The sequence below is a fragment of the Oncorhynchus masou genome, unplaced genomic scaffold (genome assembly GCF_036934945.1).
Source record: "Oncorhynchus masou masou isolate Uvic2021 unplaced genomic scaffold, UVic_Omas_1.1 unplaced_scaffold_1432, whole genome shotgun sequence".
NCBI classification, from domain to species: Eukaryota; Metazoa; Chordata; class Actinopteri; order Salmoniformes; family Salmonidae; genus Oncorhynchus; species Oncorhynchus masou.
Window position 1 is genome coordinate 77,964 of NW_027004281.1, and position 18,911 is coordinate 96,874.

Here is an 18,911-nt window from a genome sequence, read left to right on the forward strand (position 1 = left end):
GGAGAGAAAGAGAGAGAAAGAGGGAGAGAGATGGGAAGTAGAGGGGGAGAGGGGGAGGGGAGGAAATTCAGAAGGAGAGGATGGGGAGAGAGAGAGAAAGAGAGAGAGAGAGAGAGGGGGAGAGGTAGAGGGAAAGAGGGGATGAGAGAGGGGGGGGATGGGGCAAGGGAGAGGAAATTCAGAGAGAATGGAAAGGATAGGGGGAGAGAGAAAGAGAGAGAGAGAAGGAGAAGAGGGAGAGGGAAAGACTAAGGGAAAGGGGTGTAGGCTATGAAGGGTCGGCAGGTAGCCTAGCAGTTAAGAGCGTTACTGGTTCAAATCCCCGAGCTGACTATATGAAAAACCGATGTGCCCTTGAGCAAGGCATTTCACCCTAATTGCTACTGTCGCCCAGGACAAGAGCGTCTGCTAAAATGACAATATATATAAAAACTGTTCTCCATAGACTGTAGTTTAGGCTCTCTATTATTTAGATATGAATTCATTTCCTTTGTTTTGTCATAATCTGACAGCCAAGAGGAGTTACAAGAGGTTTATACATTTTTCATGGGAGCACCAGCAGAGTTATACACTATCCTGTTCTGGTAGTAAATGTCAGATGGTGTTGTCAAATATATGTGTGTGTGTGTGTGTGTGTGTGTGTGTGTGTGTGTGTGTGTGTGTGTGTGTGTGTGTGTGTGTGTGTGTGTGTGTGTGTGTGTGTGTGTGTGTGTGTGTGTGTGTGTGTGTGTGTGTGTGTGTGTGTGTGTGTGTGTGTGTGTGTGTGTGTGTGTGTGTGTGTGTGTGTGTGTGTGTGTGTGTGTGTGTGTGTGTGTGTGTGTAAACCAAGGACAAAAGCGACGACCTTCCCAACCACTGCTGAAACATTTCCGCTGAGCCACGGACGTTTCTCTGGCATTTCAGAAAAAACATTCTAAAATATTTTAAAGGAGGAATCCTGAGAGGAACAATTCTTCCAAAATGTCTCAAACCCCGACAGAATGGACAAGCACCCCACTGTCAGAATGTCAGACAGTGTTTAAGAGGAAGTGAACACAGAACAGCGGGTTGCAAGGTGTTTTTACACACAGCAGACTGCTCTCTGAATAATGTATGGTTAGTGGATAGAGACTGTCATTTACTATGGGGGGGTAGTGTGAGCTGTGAGTTCATATGAACGACATGGCTGTTAACTACCATGGGGGGTAACTACCATGGGGGGGGTAGTGTGAGCTGTGAGTTCATATGAACTACATGGCTGTTAACTACCATGGGGGTAGTGTGAGCTGTGAGTTCATATGAACTACATGGCTGTTAACTACCATGGGGGGGTAGTGTGAGCTGTGAGTTCATATGAACGACATGGCTGTTAACAAAGAGTGTGTTTCTTTCTACCTATAGAGGGTTAAAGGTGTGTGTGGATGGGTTCCCATACTATAGGTAAGTGTACTATATACGTGCATTGTATCCAGTATGTGTATGGATGTATTGTAGCGTGTGTGCACGTGTCCGTGGATCCGCGAGTGTGTGTCCTCCCTCCACGTAGATTGGAGAGATGCCCACTCTGTAATGTGATTAAACAGAGGGTTTGGGATGGGTCTAAGCAATGTCACTGTAGTGGCAGGGGACATGCTCAACACAAGACATCTCAGGCACAATAGATCTCAGCCAGGAACACACTCAGCTTTCCTGATTCCTTGCATCCTCTGTCCTCACTTCCATTCCAACCTTGTGTGAGGAGAAGGTCCATGGTGCCTCACCTCAGGCCTTTTCACCAATGCATTTTGGCAAGGAGAGAGGATGCAAGAAAGTGGGCTCCTATTCGCCGTGAAGACAGAGATAGGAGCGTGTGTGTGATGATGTAGAGGTGAAGACAGAGATAGGAGCGCATGTGTGTGTGATGACGTAGAGGTGAAGACAGAGATAGGAGCGCATGTGTGTGTGATGACGTAGAGGTGAAGACAGAGATAGGAGCGTGTGTGTGATGATGTAGAGGTGAAGACAGAGATAGGAGCGTGTGTGTGATGATGTAGAGGTGAAGACAGAGATAGGAGCGCATGTGTGTGATGTAGAGGTGAAGACAGAGATAGGAGCGCATGTGTGTGTGATGACGTAGAGGTGAAGACAGATAGGAGCGCATGTGTGTGTGATGATGTAGAGGTGAAGACAGAGATAGGAGCGTGTGTGATGATGTAGAGGTGAAGACAGAGATAGGAGCGTGTGTGATGATGTAGAGGTGAAGACAGAGATAGGAGCGTGTGTGTGATGATGTAGAGGTGAAGACAGAGATAGGAGCGTGTGTGTGATGATGTAGAGGTGAAGACAGAGATAGGAGCGTGTGTGTGATGACGTAGAGGTGAAGACAGAGATAGGATACAGTTATCCTGTGTGTGTGTGTATCCTGACGTGTGTTTCTTTTCTCTCCTTCTCCCCTCACAGGTGAAGACAGAGATAGGATGGTTTAAAACGCATGTGTGTCAGCTGATCTCTCTGAAATGCCATGTCTGTAGGTCTCTGTGTTTCAGGTGAAGACAGAGATCAGGAGCGCATGGTGTTTGTGATGATTGTAGAGGTGAAGACAGATGATAGGTGCGTTAAATACACTGTGTGTGTGATGATTTTTGTAGTTAGTTAGGTTGAAGACAGAGATAGGAGCGTGTGTGGGATGATGTAGAGGTGAAGACAGACATAGGAGCGTGTGTTATGTGATGATGTAGAGGTGAAGACAGAGATAGGAGCGTGTGTGTGATGATGTAGAGGTGAAGACAGAGATAGGAGCGTGTGATGTGAGGTGAAGACAGAGATAGGAGGTGAATGACAGAGGTGAAGACAGTAATAGGAGCCCACTTTCTTGCATCCTCGCACACACACACGTGCACACACACGCACGCACGCACACACACACAGACACAACGACAGATTTGACAGCGAGTCCATCGTTCAATTGGAACCACATCCACATTATGAGGCCGCTGTGCTCCCGATGCAACTAGTCTCCCGATGCAACTAGTCTCCCGATGCAACTAGTCTCCCGATGCAACTAGTCTCCCGATGCAACTAGTCTCCCGATGCAACTAGTCTCCCGATGCAACTAGTCTCCCGATGTTTCCACTCAGTGAAGTAACAGAACACCAAACCACCAGCTGGGTCTTGTCAGTGTATTTGTTTACTAAACACCACAGAGAGACTGGGGATGCTGGAGCTCTCTAGCGTAAACTAGGACAGCTCTGTTTAAAAACCACTTCACAAACACACGCTGTGGTCACAGACAAACAACAGGCTGTGGACTTCACTGAACATATCCTCCTTCTGCTCTCTTCCTCTCTCTCCCTGACCATCGCTCCTGCTCTCATTCTCTCCATCCAGTACACAGGGCTCTTTCCCAATACGTCGTCCCTTGATCCTCGCTGCCTCTCTCTCTCTGGTCTCCTTATCAAAATTCATTGGAGAAGAGGACCCGAGGGAATGACCTTGGACCTCCTACAATGTGGTTTTTGACGAGGAGAGAGGATGCGAGGAAAGTCAGATTGAGAATGAGCCATGGTCAGAATTGTAGCAAACACAGCCATATTTGTTCTGACAGTGGCCATTGAAGCTTGCAGGCCAGGCCATTCCTGCCAGCTACGGTCTCTGTTCTGACCACGTTGCAGGCCATTCCTGCTACGGTCTCTGTTCTGACCACGTTGCAGGCCATTCCTGCCAGCTACCACGTTGCAGTCCTCTGTTCTGACCACGTTGCAGGCCATTCCTGCCAGCTACGGTCTCTGTTCTGACCACGTTGCAGGCCATTCCTGCCAGCTACGGTCTCTGTTCTGACCACGTTGCAGGCCATTCCTGACTGCTACGGTCTCTGTTCTGACCACGTTGCAGGCCATTCCTGCCAGCTACGGTCTCTGTTCTGACCACGTTGCAGGCCATTCCTGCCAGCTACTGGTCTCTGTTCTGACCACGGTTCCTGACTCTGTTCTGACCACGTTGCAGGCCATTCCTGCTACGGTCTCTGTTCTGACCACGTTGCAGGCCATTCCTGCCAGCTACGGTCTCTGTTCTGACCACGTTGCAGGCCATTCCTGCCAGCTGTCTCTGTTCTGACCACGTTGCAGGCCATTCCTGCCAGCTACGGTCTCTGTTCTGACCACAGGCCATTCCTGCTGCTACGGCCATTCCTGCAGGCCATTCCTGCTACGGTCTCTGTTCTGACCACGTTGCAGGCCATTCCTGCTACGGTCTCTGTTCTGACCACGTTGCAGGCCATTCCTGCTAGCTACGGTCTCTGTTCTGACCACGTTGCAGGCCATTCCTGCTACGGTCTCTGTTCTGACCACGTTGCAGGCCATTCCTGCTACGGTCTCTGTTCTGACCACGTTGCAGGCCATTCCTGCTACGGTCTCTGTTCTGACCACGTTGCAGGCCATTCCTGCTACGGTCTCTGTTCTGACCACGTTGCAGGCCATTCCTGCTACGGTCTCTGTTCTGACCACGTTGCAGGCCATTCCTGCTACGGTCTCTGTTCTGACCACGTTGCAGGCCATTCCTGCCAGCTACGGTCTCTGTTCTGACCACAGGCCATTCCTGCTTCTCTGCAGGCCATTCCTGCCAGCTACGGTCTCTGTTCTGACCACGTTGCTGGCCATTCCTGCTACGGTCTCTGTTCTGACCACGTTGCTGGCGCCGCTCCCTAGCCATCATCGCTCTTCCAAATAACAACAGCCCAAGTTGACATCATTCCAAAATCTTTAACTCTCCCTCTCCACCTCTCGCTCTCTGTCTGATTCCTTCTCTGATATACCTCTCTCTAGTGATTATGGAAACAATGGCTGCAGTTGACATCATTCCAAAATCTTTAACTCTCCCTCTCCTCTCTTTGTCCTATCCCACTTTCTGCATCTCTCCACCTCTCGCTCTCTGTCTGATTCCTTCTCTGATATACCTCTCTCTCGTGATTATGGAAACAATGTCCCAAGTTGACATAATTCCAAAATCTTTAGCTCTGCCTCTCTCCATCCTGCAATATATTTCCCTCTACTCTCTATCAATCTCTCACTCTCTAAATCTTTCTCCACCTCTTACCATGTCCTATTCCATCTCTCTATCCCACTCTCCTTCATCTGTCATGGGCCTTTCAATAAATAACATCCTCAGTTGACATCATCCAAAATCTTTACCTCACCTTCCTCTCTTCACCTCATCATTCTTTCTCCTCTCGGTCAATCTCTCTCCACCTCTTCCTGTCCATACCGCTGTCCTCCTCCCCCTCTCTTACGATCCTTCTCTCCTTATATATCAGGGGAATTTCAAATCAACAATATCCCCAGTTGAGATCATTACCAAATCAACAATATCCCCAGTTGAGATCATTACCAAATCAACAATATCCCCAGTTTAGATCATTACCAAATCAACAATATCCCCAGTTGAGATCATTACCAAATCAACAATATCCCCAGTTGAGATCATTACCAAATCAACAATATCCCCAGTTTAGATCATTACCAAATCAACAATATCCCCAGTTGAGATCATTACCAAATCAACAATATCCCCAGTTGAGATCATTACCAAATCAACAATATCCCCAGTTGAGATCATTACCAAATCAACAATATCCCCAGTTTAGATCATTACCAAATCAACAATATCCCCAGTTGAGATCATTACCAAATCAACAATAGCCCCAGTTTAGATCATTACCAAATCAACAATAGCCCCAAATCAACAATATCCCCAGTTGAGATCATTACCAAATCAACAATAGCCCCAGTTCAGATCATTACCAAATCAACAATAGCCCAGTTCAGATCATTACCAAATCAACAATATCCCCAGTTGAGATCATTACCAAATCGACAATAGCCCCAGTTCAGATCATTACCAAATCAACAATAGCCCCAGTTCAGATCATTACCAAATCAACAAATCACTGGCTTCCAGTTGAGATCATTACCAAATCAAGCTGTGAGGGGAACAGGCTCTGATCAGGCCCTACACCCAAGCAAGGGCACTGCGTTCATCCACCTCTGATCATTACCATTGAAATCAACAATATCCCCAGTTCAGATCTGGCCCCCCATTACCAAATCAACAATAAGTCCCCAGTTCAGATTGTATTACCAAATCAACAATATCCCCAGGATAAGAGAGAAATCAGATTTACCAAATCAACAATAGCCCCAGTTGAGATCATTACCAAATCAACAATAGCCCCAGTTGAGATCATTACCAAATCAACAATATCCCCAGTTCAGATCATTACCAAATCAACAATAGCCCCAGTTCAGATCATTACCAAATCAACAATATCCCCAGTTGAGATTATTACCAAATCAACAATAGCCCCAGTTTAGATCATTACCAAATCAACAATATCCCCAGTTGAGATCATTACCAAATCAACAATATCCCCAGTTGAGATCATTACCAAATCAACAATATCCCCAGTTTAGATCATTACCAAATCAACAATAGCCCCAGTTGAGATCATTACCAAATCAACAATATCCCCAGTTGAGATTATTACCAAATCAACAATAGCCCCAGTTTAGATCATTACCAAATCAACAATAGCCCCAGTTTAGATCATTACCAAATCAACAATAGCCCAAGTTCAGATCATTACCAAATCAACAATATCCCCAGTTCAGATCATTACCAAATCAACAATAGCCCCAGTTGAGATCATTACCAAATCAACAATATCCCCAGTTGAGATTATTACCAAATCAACAATAGCCCCAGTTTAGATCATTACCAAATCAACAATATCCCCAGTTGTCTTATTCCAATAGTGGTTAGATCATTACCAAATCAACAATATCCCCAGTTCAGATCATTACCAAATCAACAATAGCCCCAGTTTCATTACCAAATCAACAATATTTCCAGTTTTATTACCAAATCAATCAATCTTCCTTTCATTACCAAATCAACAATATCCCCAGTTGAGATCATTACCAAATCAACAATATCCCCTAGTTGAGATCATTACCAAATCAACCTGCCCCAGTTTTCATTACCAAATCAACAATAGCCCCAGTTTAGATCATTACCAAATCAACAATAGCCCCAGTTGAGATCATTACCAAATCAACAATATCCCCAGTTCAGATCATTGTGTGTGTGTGTGTGTGTGTGTGGTCAAGGAAAAACAAGGAGAAACCTTCGACAGGCCTTAGTAAGAGTTTGAACTACACATCAAATTCAGCCTCACTCAACCCAGGTCAGAAAATCAATCTAGATTCCATTAATAAAACATCAAACTTAACCAACATTTTCTACAGAGGATTTTAGAAGCCATTAAATGAGGTTTGATTTGTTCCAGAGGAAATTGAGATGGAAAGGACCCAAAACTTCTAGTTTGTGTGTGTGTGTGTGTCCCAAATGGTATCCTATTCCCTTTATGGTGCCCTACTTTTGACAGAGCCCTCTGGGGCATGGTCAATGGTTAGTGCACTACATATTGAATAGTGTGCCATTTGGGATACAGACCTACATAGTTAATAGGGGGCCATTTGGAACACTGCTTGTGTCTTAGGGCTCCATTTATCAATTCTACTGAATCAGCTTTTTATTTTGCTGTTGCCAGTAAACAGTGATACATGCCATCAACAACACTTTCTGGCTCCTCTCCTCCACTACGAGTGCTGGACCACACCTCTGCTTGCTCAGCGTTTTGTGGCCACGGCCTGCCCTTCCTCCCTCTTTCCTATCTCATCCCGAGAAGCGTCGTCATGTGGGTGGATTATTAAAATGTATGTACGCCAAGGCGTTGCTTGTTGCTCCCCTGGTACTGTTTAGCTCTGCCTGATTAGCTAAAGCGGTAATAACAGGGATGCTAATATACTGCTCTTATTCAACACTATACGGCATCAGCTCTACTTGGCCTGGTGAGAGTGTGTGTGATCTAACACCCTCTCTCTCTACACGGTGCTGTAAGCTCCTCTCACCTCATCCGTGTCCCCACACAAACCCTTTTGAAAGGCCTTAGACTGCAAATCCCTCAGAGATGAGAATGCAGAAGAGTGTGTGTGAATGCATAATGTGCGTGTCCCCTGTCCATACATGCATATATAGATTGAGAGAGATTGTGTGTGTTTAACTGCACACGTGTGCATGCATGTTTCCATGGCAAAGACACAAACCTCAGTCACATTGAGTCACTGGCAGAGGGCGGGTGAGACGGTCGACTTACATGATAGGGGGTCCTTAAGATCTGTTCACAGTTATATTGACTGTCCCTTTAAAAACCAGCGGATGTGATTGGATAATTCAATCTGTCGATGGAGAACAAGCGAGCCGGAAACAAACGTTACAATGGCCAGATAAGAAGGATACAGCTAAATTACATCAAAGAAGAAATGCCTGGCATTTTCAAAGGGATTTGGGGGAATAGAGAGGAGAGAGATGCACACACACACACACACACACACACACACACACACACACACACACACACACACACACACACACATGTCCTGGGAGCACTGGGACTGTGGGAACTCCTAGGGCCATAAAACATGAGGCAACAGAAGCAGTGGGCAGTTATTAGAGAGCCAGATACCAAAGCCTGGGAGAGGAAGAGGAGGAGACCAGAGCCTGGGAGAGGAAGAGGAGGAGGAGGAGACCAGAGCCTGGGAGAGGAGGAGGAGACCAGAGCCTGGGAGAGGAGGAGGAGGAGATCAGGGGCTGGGAGAGGAGGAGAATGAAGAGGACAAGGAGGAGACCAGAGCCTGGGAGAGGAGGAGGAGGAGACCAGAGCCTAGGAGAGGAGGAGGAGACCAGAGCCTGGGAGAGGAGAAGGAGAAGACCAGAGCCTGGGTGAGGAGAAGGAGGAGACTAGAGCCTGGGAGAGGAGAAGGAGGAGACCAGAGCCTGGGAGAGGAGGAGGAGGAGGAGACCAGGGCCTGGGAGAGGAGGAGGAGGAGACCAGAGCCTGGGAGAGCCAGGGCCTGGGAGAGGAGAGGAGGAGACCAGAGCCTGGGAGAGGAGGAGGAGAGGAGCCCAGGGCCAGAGCCTGGGAGAGGAGGAGGAGAAGGAGACCAGGGCCTGGGAGAGGAGGAGGAGAAGGAGACCAGGGCCTGGGAGAGGAGGAGGAGAAGGAGACCAGGGCCTGGGAGAGGAGGAGGAGGAGGAGACCAGAGCCTGGGAGAGGAGGAGGAGGAGACCAGAGCCTGGGAGAGGAGAAGGAGGAGACCAGGGCCTGGGAGAGGAGGAGGAGGAGACCAGGCCTGGGAGAGGAGAGGAGGGAGACCAGGGGAGGAGGAGGAGGAGACCAGGGGCTGGGAGAGGAAGAGGAGGAGGAGACCAGGGCCTGGGGGAGAAGGAGGAGGAGACCAGGGGCTGGGAGAGGAGGAGGAGAAGGAGACCAAAGCCTGGGAGAGGAGGAGGAGACCAGAGCCTGGGAGAGGAGGAGGAGACCAGAGCCTATGAGAGGAGGAGGAGACCAGAGCCTAGGAGAGGAGGAGGAGACCAGAGCCTAGGAGAGGAGGAGGAGACCAGAGCCTGGGAGAGGAGGAGGAGACCAAGACACTTTTAGCCAAAGCAACTTACAATCAACTTCAATAACGCTATAACAAAACAGTAACGGACTAAGTGATATTTACAGTATTGGATTAGTAGATCGGTTATAATAGGGATGGAAACATAGGGTGGCTGTATAAAAGGCTATAAGGACCTGGAGGGTTATGGGATATAAAGACAGACCTGGAGGGTTATAGGATATAAAGACAGGACCTGGAGGATAGGATATAAAGACAGGACCTGGAGGGTTATAGGATATAAAGACAGGACCTGGAGGGTTATGGGATATAAAGACAGGACCTGGAGGGTTATGGGATATAAAGACAGGACCTGGAGGGTTATGGGATATAAAGACAGGACCTGGAGGGGTTATGGGATATAAAGACAGGACCTGGAGGGTTATAGGATATAAAGACAGGACCTGGAGGGTTATGGGATATAAAGACAGGACCTGGAGGGTTATGGGATATAAAGACAGGACCTGGAGGGTTATGGGATATAAACCAGTAAACTAGTTGATGAGACTCTACAGTATATGAGCTGCAATTCCTTTGATGCAGGAAAGAGTTTTAGCGCAAAACAACAGAGAGGATTATGGTTTATATAGCTGACAAAACTGGAATCACACAATACAACACACACACACAGATGGGAATCTGTGGTAGCACTGATGGCTCTTTGAGCAGGTTTCAGGTATGTGAGTGGACTGGCTGGCTCCTCTTCATGTTCCGATCTCATTCATAATTCACACATCAATTTATCACACACGCTCCCCACAGAACACACTAACGATCAGAGCGAGAGAGCGAGAGCGAGAGAGAGACAGAGAGAGAGACAGAGAGAGAGACAGTGAGAGAGACAGAGAGAGACAGAGAGAGAGAGAGAGAGACAAGAGAGAGACAGAGAGAGAGAGAGAGAGAGAGAGAGAGAGAGACAGAGAGAGAGACAGAGAGAGAGAGAGAGAGAGAGAGAGAGAGAGAGAGAGAGAGAGAGAGAGAGAGAGAGAGAGAGAGAGAGAGAGAGAGAGAGACAGAGAGAGAGAGAGAGACAGAGAGAGAGAGAGAGAGAGAGAGAGAGCGAGAGAGAGAGAGAGAGAGACAGAGAGAGAGAGAGAGAGAGAGAGAGAGAGACAGAGAGAGAGAGAGAGAGAGAGAGACAGAGACAGAGACAGAGAGAGAGAGAGAGAGAGAGAGACAGAGAGAGAGAGAGAGAGAGAGACAGAGAGAGAGAGAGAGAGAGAGAGAGAGAGAGAGAGAGAGAGACAGAGAGAGAGACAGAGACAGAGAGAGAGAGAGAGAGAGACAGAGACAGAGAGACAGAGAGAGAGACAGAGAGAGACAGAGAGAGAGAGAGAGACAGAGAGACAGAGAGAGGAGAGAGAGAGGGTAAGTGAGTGTGTGTACATCTGACCTGTACGTTTGACCCGCACGTTTGTTAGAGAAAAAAGGAAAAGAAGGAAAGGGAGACAGACTGCATATTTGTGCACATCTTCTGCACATTTGAGCTACAGATACCAGTTCTATTGGCCAATGTCAGCTGTTATGACTAACATGTACATCCCCCCACAGTCCTACACACACTGCACAGCCTAACCATCCATTCCTAAGAGACACTCCAGACACGCAGACTCCAGCTGACCCTCGTCAGCCATCCGCTGGTTGTTGTTACCATGGCGATTATTACCTTCACTGGGACCTCTGGGCAGAAGGATGGTTTGTGTTGCCGTGGCACTGCCATGGGGATTGCCCTTCTCCCCAATGTGTTCTGTTCTGCTGAAGGCTGGCATTTTGACGGCCATCTCTGAATCTCTGCCAGCTGAATCAACACAGTGGGCATCTCTGACTCGCTCTCAAGTGGAAGCAATACGAGCTTCACAGACAGTAATGAGCAGAGATCATTTGAAGGTCACATTCTACGGTGTTCAGTCACTGCTCCCAAGTGGCACAGTGGTCTAAGACACTGCATCTCAATGCAAGATGTGTCACTGCAGTACCTGGTTTGAATCCAGGCTGCATCACATCTGGCCGTGATTGGGAGTCCCATAGGGCGGAGTCCCATAGGCCGGAGTCCCATAGGCCGGAGTCCCATAGGCCGGAGTCCCATAGGGCGGAGTCCCATAGGGCGGAGTCCCATAGGCCGGAGTCCCATAGGGCGGTGTCCCATAGGGCGGTGTCCCATAGGGCGGAGTCCCATAGGGCGGAGTCCCATAGGGCGGTGCAAAATTGGCCCAGCATCTTCCTGGTTTGGCCGGGGTAGGCCGTCATTGTAAAGAATTTGATCTTAACTGACTTGCCTAGTTAAAATAAAGGTTCAAAATAAAATGAGGTATTGGTTTGCTGTGCTTACAGGGTGATAGAAGGATGTGTAAAGCTCTGGCCACAGACTTTCAGCTGCTGAACGCGGCCTTTTATGGTGGCTATGAACTGTTAGAATATTGCTACTGTCCAACTGCACATAGACAAAGCTGCTCAAAGTCAGTAGCCAGAACTTAGTAAGTAAAAACACCCTCTGTCCTTCTCCTTTTCAACAACAATGTGGATCTGTGTGTCAGCCTTTCTCACTGTAGAGAGGATGGAGAGAAGAACCCTAGTGAGATTATCACTAAGGGACACTATCATCCTATCTCCACTGTTCCAACCCTGACATCATCACTAAGGGTACAATCCTATCTCCACTGTTCCAACCCTGACATCATCACTAAGGATACAATCCTATCTCCACTGTTCCAACCCTGACATCATCACTAAGGGACACTATCATCCTATCTCCACTGTTCCAACCCTGGCATCATCACTAAGGGACACCACTGTCCTCTCTCCACTGTTCCAACCCTGGCATCATCACTAAGGGACACCACTGTCCTCTCTCCACTGTTCACTAGCTGTAATGTTGCCTCCAGCTGGAGCTGCCTACTACTTTTAATAATCTATCAAATTAAACTATATACTGTAACTAGGTTCCTATCTCCAGTGTTCCAACCCTGACATCATCACTAAGGGACACTATCATCCTATCTCCACTGTTCCAACCCTGGCATCATCACTAAGGGACACTATCATCCTATCTCCACTGTTCCAACCCTGGCATCATCACTAAGGGACACTATCATCCTATCTCCAGTGTTCCAACCCTGACATCATCACTTGGGGACAATAAAGACCCTATGGATCCTATACCTATCCTCTGTTGCAACCCTAAGGTCATCTCTACTGTAACAACTCCGCTCAGTCAGCCCACTGATTTATAGCCTAATTACAGTAAACCTAAATCTCTCCCTCGTACCCACGACAACAGAGCACTGCATGGCTGCACTGCATTAGTGCCGCACTCCAGGTGAATGTAAACCAATGGAGCAGATGAAACGTGTAGAGCCAGAGCTACATTACACCCCCATACTGCTCACTGCAGTACAGTAGAGTACAGTATGTTTTTGATATGTTGATCATAGACATTAGATTGGTTTCCTGGACCCAGATTAGGCTTTTTACTCCTGGACTAAAAAGCAGCTCACTAAACACTCAATGGAGAATATTAATTAGTGGAGGTTTTTAGAAACAGGCTTACTATGTGTTCATAATCAGAAACTGCTCCATTAAGGTTAAGGGATACAACATGGTTATATCCTGGTGAAAATCAGAAACCGCTCCATTATGGTTAAGGGATACAACATGGTTATATCCTGGTGAAAATCAGAAACCGCTCCATTATGGTTAAGGGATACAACATGTTTATATCCTGGTGAAAATCAGAAACCACTCCATTATGGTTAAGGGATACAACATGGTTATATCCTGGTGAAAATCAGAAACCGCTCCATTAAGATTAAGGGATACAACATGGTTATATCCTGGTGGAAATCAGAAACCGCTCCATTATGGTTAAGGGATACAACATGTTTATATCCTGGTGAAAATCAGAAACCGCTCCATTATGGTTAAGGGATACAACATGGTTATATCCTGGTGAAAATCAGAAACCGCTCCATTAAGATTAAGGGATACAACATGGTTATATCCTGGTGAAAATCAGAAACCGCTCCATTAAGATTAAGGGATACAACATGGTTATATCCTGGTGAAAATCAGAAACCACTCCATTATGGTTAAGGGATACAACATGGTTATATCCTGGTGAAAATCAGAAACCGCTCCATTATGGTTAAGGGATACAACATGGTTATATCCTGGTGAAAATCAGAAACCACTCCATTATGGTTAAGGGATACAACATGTTTATATCCTGGTGAAAATCAGAAACCACTCCATTATGGTTAAGGGATACAACATGGTTATATCCTGGTGAAAATCAGAAACCGCTCCATTAAGATTAAGGGATACAACATGGTTATATCCTGGTGAAAATCAGAAACCACTCCATTATGGTTAAGGGATACAACATGGTTATATCCTGGTGAAAATCTGATTCAGCAGTCCCCACTGCTGATCGAGGACCAACAGAGCCGACAGGTTACTGATGGTAAGCAAACCAAGAGGATCTAATCCATGAAATAACAGAAAGGGAAGGATGAGAAATGCATTAAAGACACACAGACACATTCTGGTGCCTACAGCATGTCCTCTACTAAATAACGACAACTTAAACAAGATCACATGAATAACAAGATGGGGACACAAGGGAACACAGCAGGATGTTTCCAGTAATGGTGGCCTTGCTGAAGAGAGGGGGCTGGGCTGGCAGTGCGATCTGTAAGTAGCAGCCAAAGCAGCAGAGCAGCTGGTACGGTAACCCCTGACCCCAGGCTAGTGCCCGTCTACCCCCCTCTCCCCGCCTGTACCCTTCCTGCCCGCTCCACTCACATCCAGGACGCTTGACCACTGGCACTGACCTTGCTATTAACTGAGCAGGCAGACAGCCAGACAAGGTCAGAGACATCCATTAACACTCCGCTAATTATCCAATAACACTAAATGGTCAGTTGTCTCTCACTGACCGAACTGCAAAGAGCTGGCCTGGTTACACAGTAGCTGACGGAATCCATGCTGGGAAACAGAATGTGAAAAGCAGAGTTCCAGTGTTTAAACTCTAACCAAGGTTACTGACTAAAACCTAGTATTATTCAAAGTAGATTGAGGATTATTTGTCCACTTTATGCTCTTATACACAGCTATCATCAGGTGTACACATAGCCTTAATGTTGACGCCTTCTGACAAGAACAACAACAGCCTACATTGCCAATATAACTCTAAAGACAGCCATGTTTATTGCAGACATTACTGGTAAACAGTGGGTCGAAGGTTATGAAGTGTTATGTTCCTTTAACAGACAGACAGCAGTGCTCTGATTCTCTCTCTCTCCTTGACCCTCCCTCAGGGCTCCCTCTGTGGAAGAGGATAGAGACCAGACACTCCACTGGAGAGACAGCTATCCTCTACTGTGGATCCAGTCAGGGATTTCTAACGCACGCACGCACGCACACACACACACACACACACACACACACACACACACACACACACACACACACACACACACACACAAGCACACACACAAGCACACACACCACACACACCCGTGAACATATGCAAGCCTTGCTTGAGCAACCACACAGCATGAAACGGGTAATAGGCCTGGTCTGATATTGCTGAGCAGTGGCATTGCACTGTAGCCTATGACATAGCATAATTGATTGACTGGCACTATAAAACTCTAATTACCATATCACAATTCTACAATAACCTTGCTGTACATATCGGTTGCCAAATTCACCCAGTATGACACAGGTCATTTTGCTGAGTACTGGGTCCTGTTTAGCAAGGAACTCTGTAGCAAAACCCTTTGCAGCAGAAAATAAATATCTGTGTTGTGAAGAGACAAGGTCAGGTAAAACATTACCAGTTTCACTTGGGTTCAAAACGGCCAATGAACAGGGCCTAGCAGATAAAGCTAATGATGTCACAGGTGTCAGTCTACAGGGCTGTGTGCTGTACTGCTGGGTGTCGGGCTAACTAGTTAGAAGCTACAATACAGCAGGGGCCTGTTAAATAGAGAAGAAGGCAGATGTTTTACATGTCCCCAACCGTTTGTGTTTTTTGTTTGTTTATTTGTGTTGTTTGTAACTTTTTTTAAACTTATTGTAATGTTACCTCTTCCATCTTTTAAAACCCAAAATAACCTGTGGACATCAGGACTGTGATTACTCACTACGGACTGGCAGAACCCTTGTTTCCTTTAACGAGTCTGATGAGCCCGACGTGAACCATTTACTGTCGCTGACCTACGCGGAAGATTAAACTACCAACAGGACATTCAAAACTGTAATACCTTATGCTTCACGGAGTCGTGGCTGAACGATGACATTATCAACATGGAGCTGGCTGGATAGAACAGCAGCGTCTGGTAAGACAAGGGGCGGAGGACTACAGTGGGGAGAACAAATATTTGATAACCTGAAAAATCGGCAGTGTTTCCCACTTACAAAGCATGTAGAGGTCTGTAATTTTTATCATAGCTACACTTCAACTGTGAGAGACGGAATCTAAAATAAAAATCCAGAAAATCAAATTGTATGATTTTTAAGTAATTAATTTGCTCTCACTCGCCCTCCATTTGGCAAATCTGACCATAATTCTATCCTCCTGATTCCTGCTTACAAGCAAAAATTAAAGCAGGAAGCACCAGTGACTAGATCAATAAAAAAAAGTGGTCAGATGAAGCAGAAGCAGGGCTCTGATGCCCGTCGGATGTGGTAAGGCTCGCTAACCATTACAGACCACAAAGGGAAGCACAGCCGAGAGCTGCCCAGTGACACAAGCCTACCAGACTAGCTAAACTACTTATATGCTCACTTCAAGGCAAATAACACTGAAACATGCATGAGAGCACCAGCTGTTCCGGAAGACTGTGTGATCACGCTAGCCGATGTGAGTAAGATCTTTAAACAGGTCAACATTCACAAGGCAGCAGGGAAAGACGGATTACCAGGATGTGAACTGCGAGCATGCGCTGACCAACTGGCAAGTGTCTTCACTGACATTTTCAACCTCTCCTTGTCCAAGTCTGTAATACCAACATGTTTTAAGCAGACCACCATAGTGCCTGTGCCTAAGAACACTAAGGTAACCTGCCTAAATGACTACCGTAGCACTCACGTCTGTAGCCATGAAGTACTTTGAAAGGCTGGTCATGGCTCACATCAACACCATTATCCCAGAAACCTGAGAACCACTCCAATTTGCATACCGCCACAACAGATCCACAGATGATGCAATCTCTATTGCACTCCACACTGCCTTTTCCCACCTGGACAAAAGGAACACCGATGTGAGAATGCTCAAAGCTCATCAATAAGCTAAGGACCCTGGGACTAAACACCTCCCTCTGCAAATGGATCCTGGACTTCCTGATGGGCCGCCACCAGGTGGTAAGGGTAGGTAACGACACATCCTCCATGCTGATCCTCAACACGGGGGCCCCTCAGGGGTGCGTGCTCAATCCCCTCCTGTACTCCCTGTTCACTCATGACTGCACGGCCAGGCACAACTCCAACACCATCATTAAGTTTGCAGATGACACAACAGTAGCAGGCCTGATCACCTACAAAGATGAAACTGCCTATAGGGAGGTCAGAGACCTGGCCCTGTGGTACCAGGACAACAACCTCAACGTGATCAAGACAAAGGAGATGATTGTGGACTACAGGAAAAAGAGTGCCGAGCATGCCCCCATTCTCATCGACGGGGCTGGAGTGGAGCAGGTTGGGAGCGTCAAGTTCCTTGGTGTCTACATCACCAACAAACTAACATGGTACAAGCACACCAAGGCAGTTGTGAAAAGATTTGGCATGGGTCCTCAGATCCTCAAAAGTTTCTACAGCGGCACCATCAAGAGCATCCTGCCTGACTGGTTGCATCACTGCCTGGTATGGCAACTGCTCGGCCTCCAAACGCAAGGCACTACAGAGGGTAGTGTGAACGGCCCAGTACATCACTGAGGCCAAGCTTCCTGCCATCCAGGACCTCTATACCAGGCGGTGTCAGAGGAAGTCCCTAAAAATTGTCAAAGACTCCAGCCACCCTAGTCATAGACTGTTCTCTCTGCTACCGCATGGCAAGAGGCTTCTAAACAGCTCCTACCCCCAAGCCATAAGACTCCTGAACACCTAATCAAATGGCAACCCAGACTATTTGCATTGCCCCCCCTTTTACACCGCTGCTACCCTCTGTTGTTATCATCTATGCATAGTCACTTTATAACTCTACCTACATTACCTCAACTAACCGGTTCCCCCGCCCATTGACTCTATACTAGTATCCCCCTGTATATTGTCTCGCTATTGTTATTTTACTGCTGCTCTTTAATTAATTGTTACTTTTATTTCTAATTCTTATCCGTATTTTTAAAAAACTGCATTGTTGGTTAAGGGCTCATAAGTAAGCATTTCACTGTAAGGTCTACCAACACCTGTTGTATTCTGCGCATGTGACTAATACAATTTGATTTGATCTGTTCAGGAGGATGCACCATTATACAACATTCAGATAGAAATGTATGGTGTAGAACAGATGTTATTGTCTGTAGAATAGGAGACCGTGTCAGCTCTATTCATTCTATTTCTATCTGCAATGTACAGAAGGTTTCACATCAATGAAATTGAGCATTTAGCTCTGGCCCGTGGAGTACTTTACCCTGTCCTGACCCCTCCAGCCTGTCTGTCTTCACTCTACAGTCTCCTGACCCCTCCAGCCCTGTCTTCACTCTACAGTCTCCTGTCCCCTCCAGCCTGTCTGTCTTCACTCTACAGTCTCCTGACCCCTCCAGCCTGTCTGTCTTCACTCTACAGTCTCCTGTCCCCTCCAGCCTGTCTGTCTTCACTCCAGTCTCCTGTCCCCTCCAGCCTGTCTGTCTTCACTCTACAGTCTCCTGTCCCCTGTCTTCACTCCAGTCTCCTGTCCCCTCCAGCCTGTCTGTCTGTCTTCACTCTACAGTCTCCTGTCCCCTCCAGCCCTACAGCCTGTCTGTCTTCACTCTACAGTCTCCTGTCCCCTCCAGCCTGTCTGTCTTCACTCTACAGTCTCCTGTCCCCTCCAGCCCTACAGCCTGTCTGTCTTCACTCTACAGTCTCCTGTCCCCTCCAGCCCTACAGCCTGTCTGTCTTCTTCAGTCTCCTGTCCCCTCCAGTCCTACAGCCTGTCTGTCTTCACTCTACAGTCTCCTGTCCCGTCCTGTCCCCTCCAGCCTGTCTGTCTTCACTCTACAGTCTCCTGTCCCCTGTCCTGTCCCTAGCCTGTCTGTCTTCACTCTACAGTCTCCTGTCCCCTCCAGCCCTACAGCCTGTCTGTCTTCCCTCTAGAGCAGTGTCAAAGTCAAATGGACTGTCCCCTAAAAATTTAGCCCTACAGCCTGTTCGAATGTCATTGAAAATTTTTTAAATGACTCATTGTATGATACAGATCTC

The 18,911-nt window shown here is 47.1% G+C and overlaps 1 protein-coding gene across 1 annotated transcript in view; it reads right to left on the reverse strand.

Annotated features, from left to right (window-relative positions):
- The window catches only part of LOC135530819 (adenylate cyclase type 9-like), an 87,944-nt gene that overhangs the window by 47,371 nt on the left and 21,662 nt on the right, over window positions 1-18,911 (reverse strand). The gene's annotated exons all lie outside the window — the stretch shown is intronic.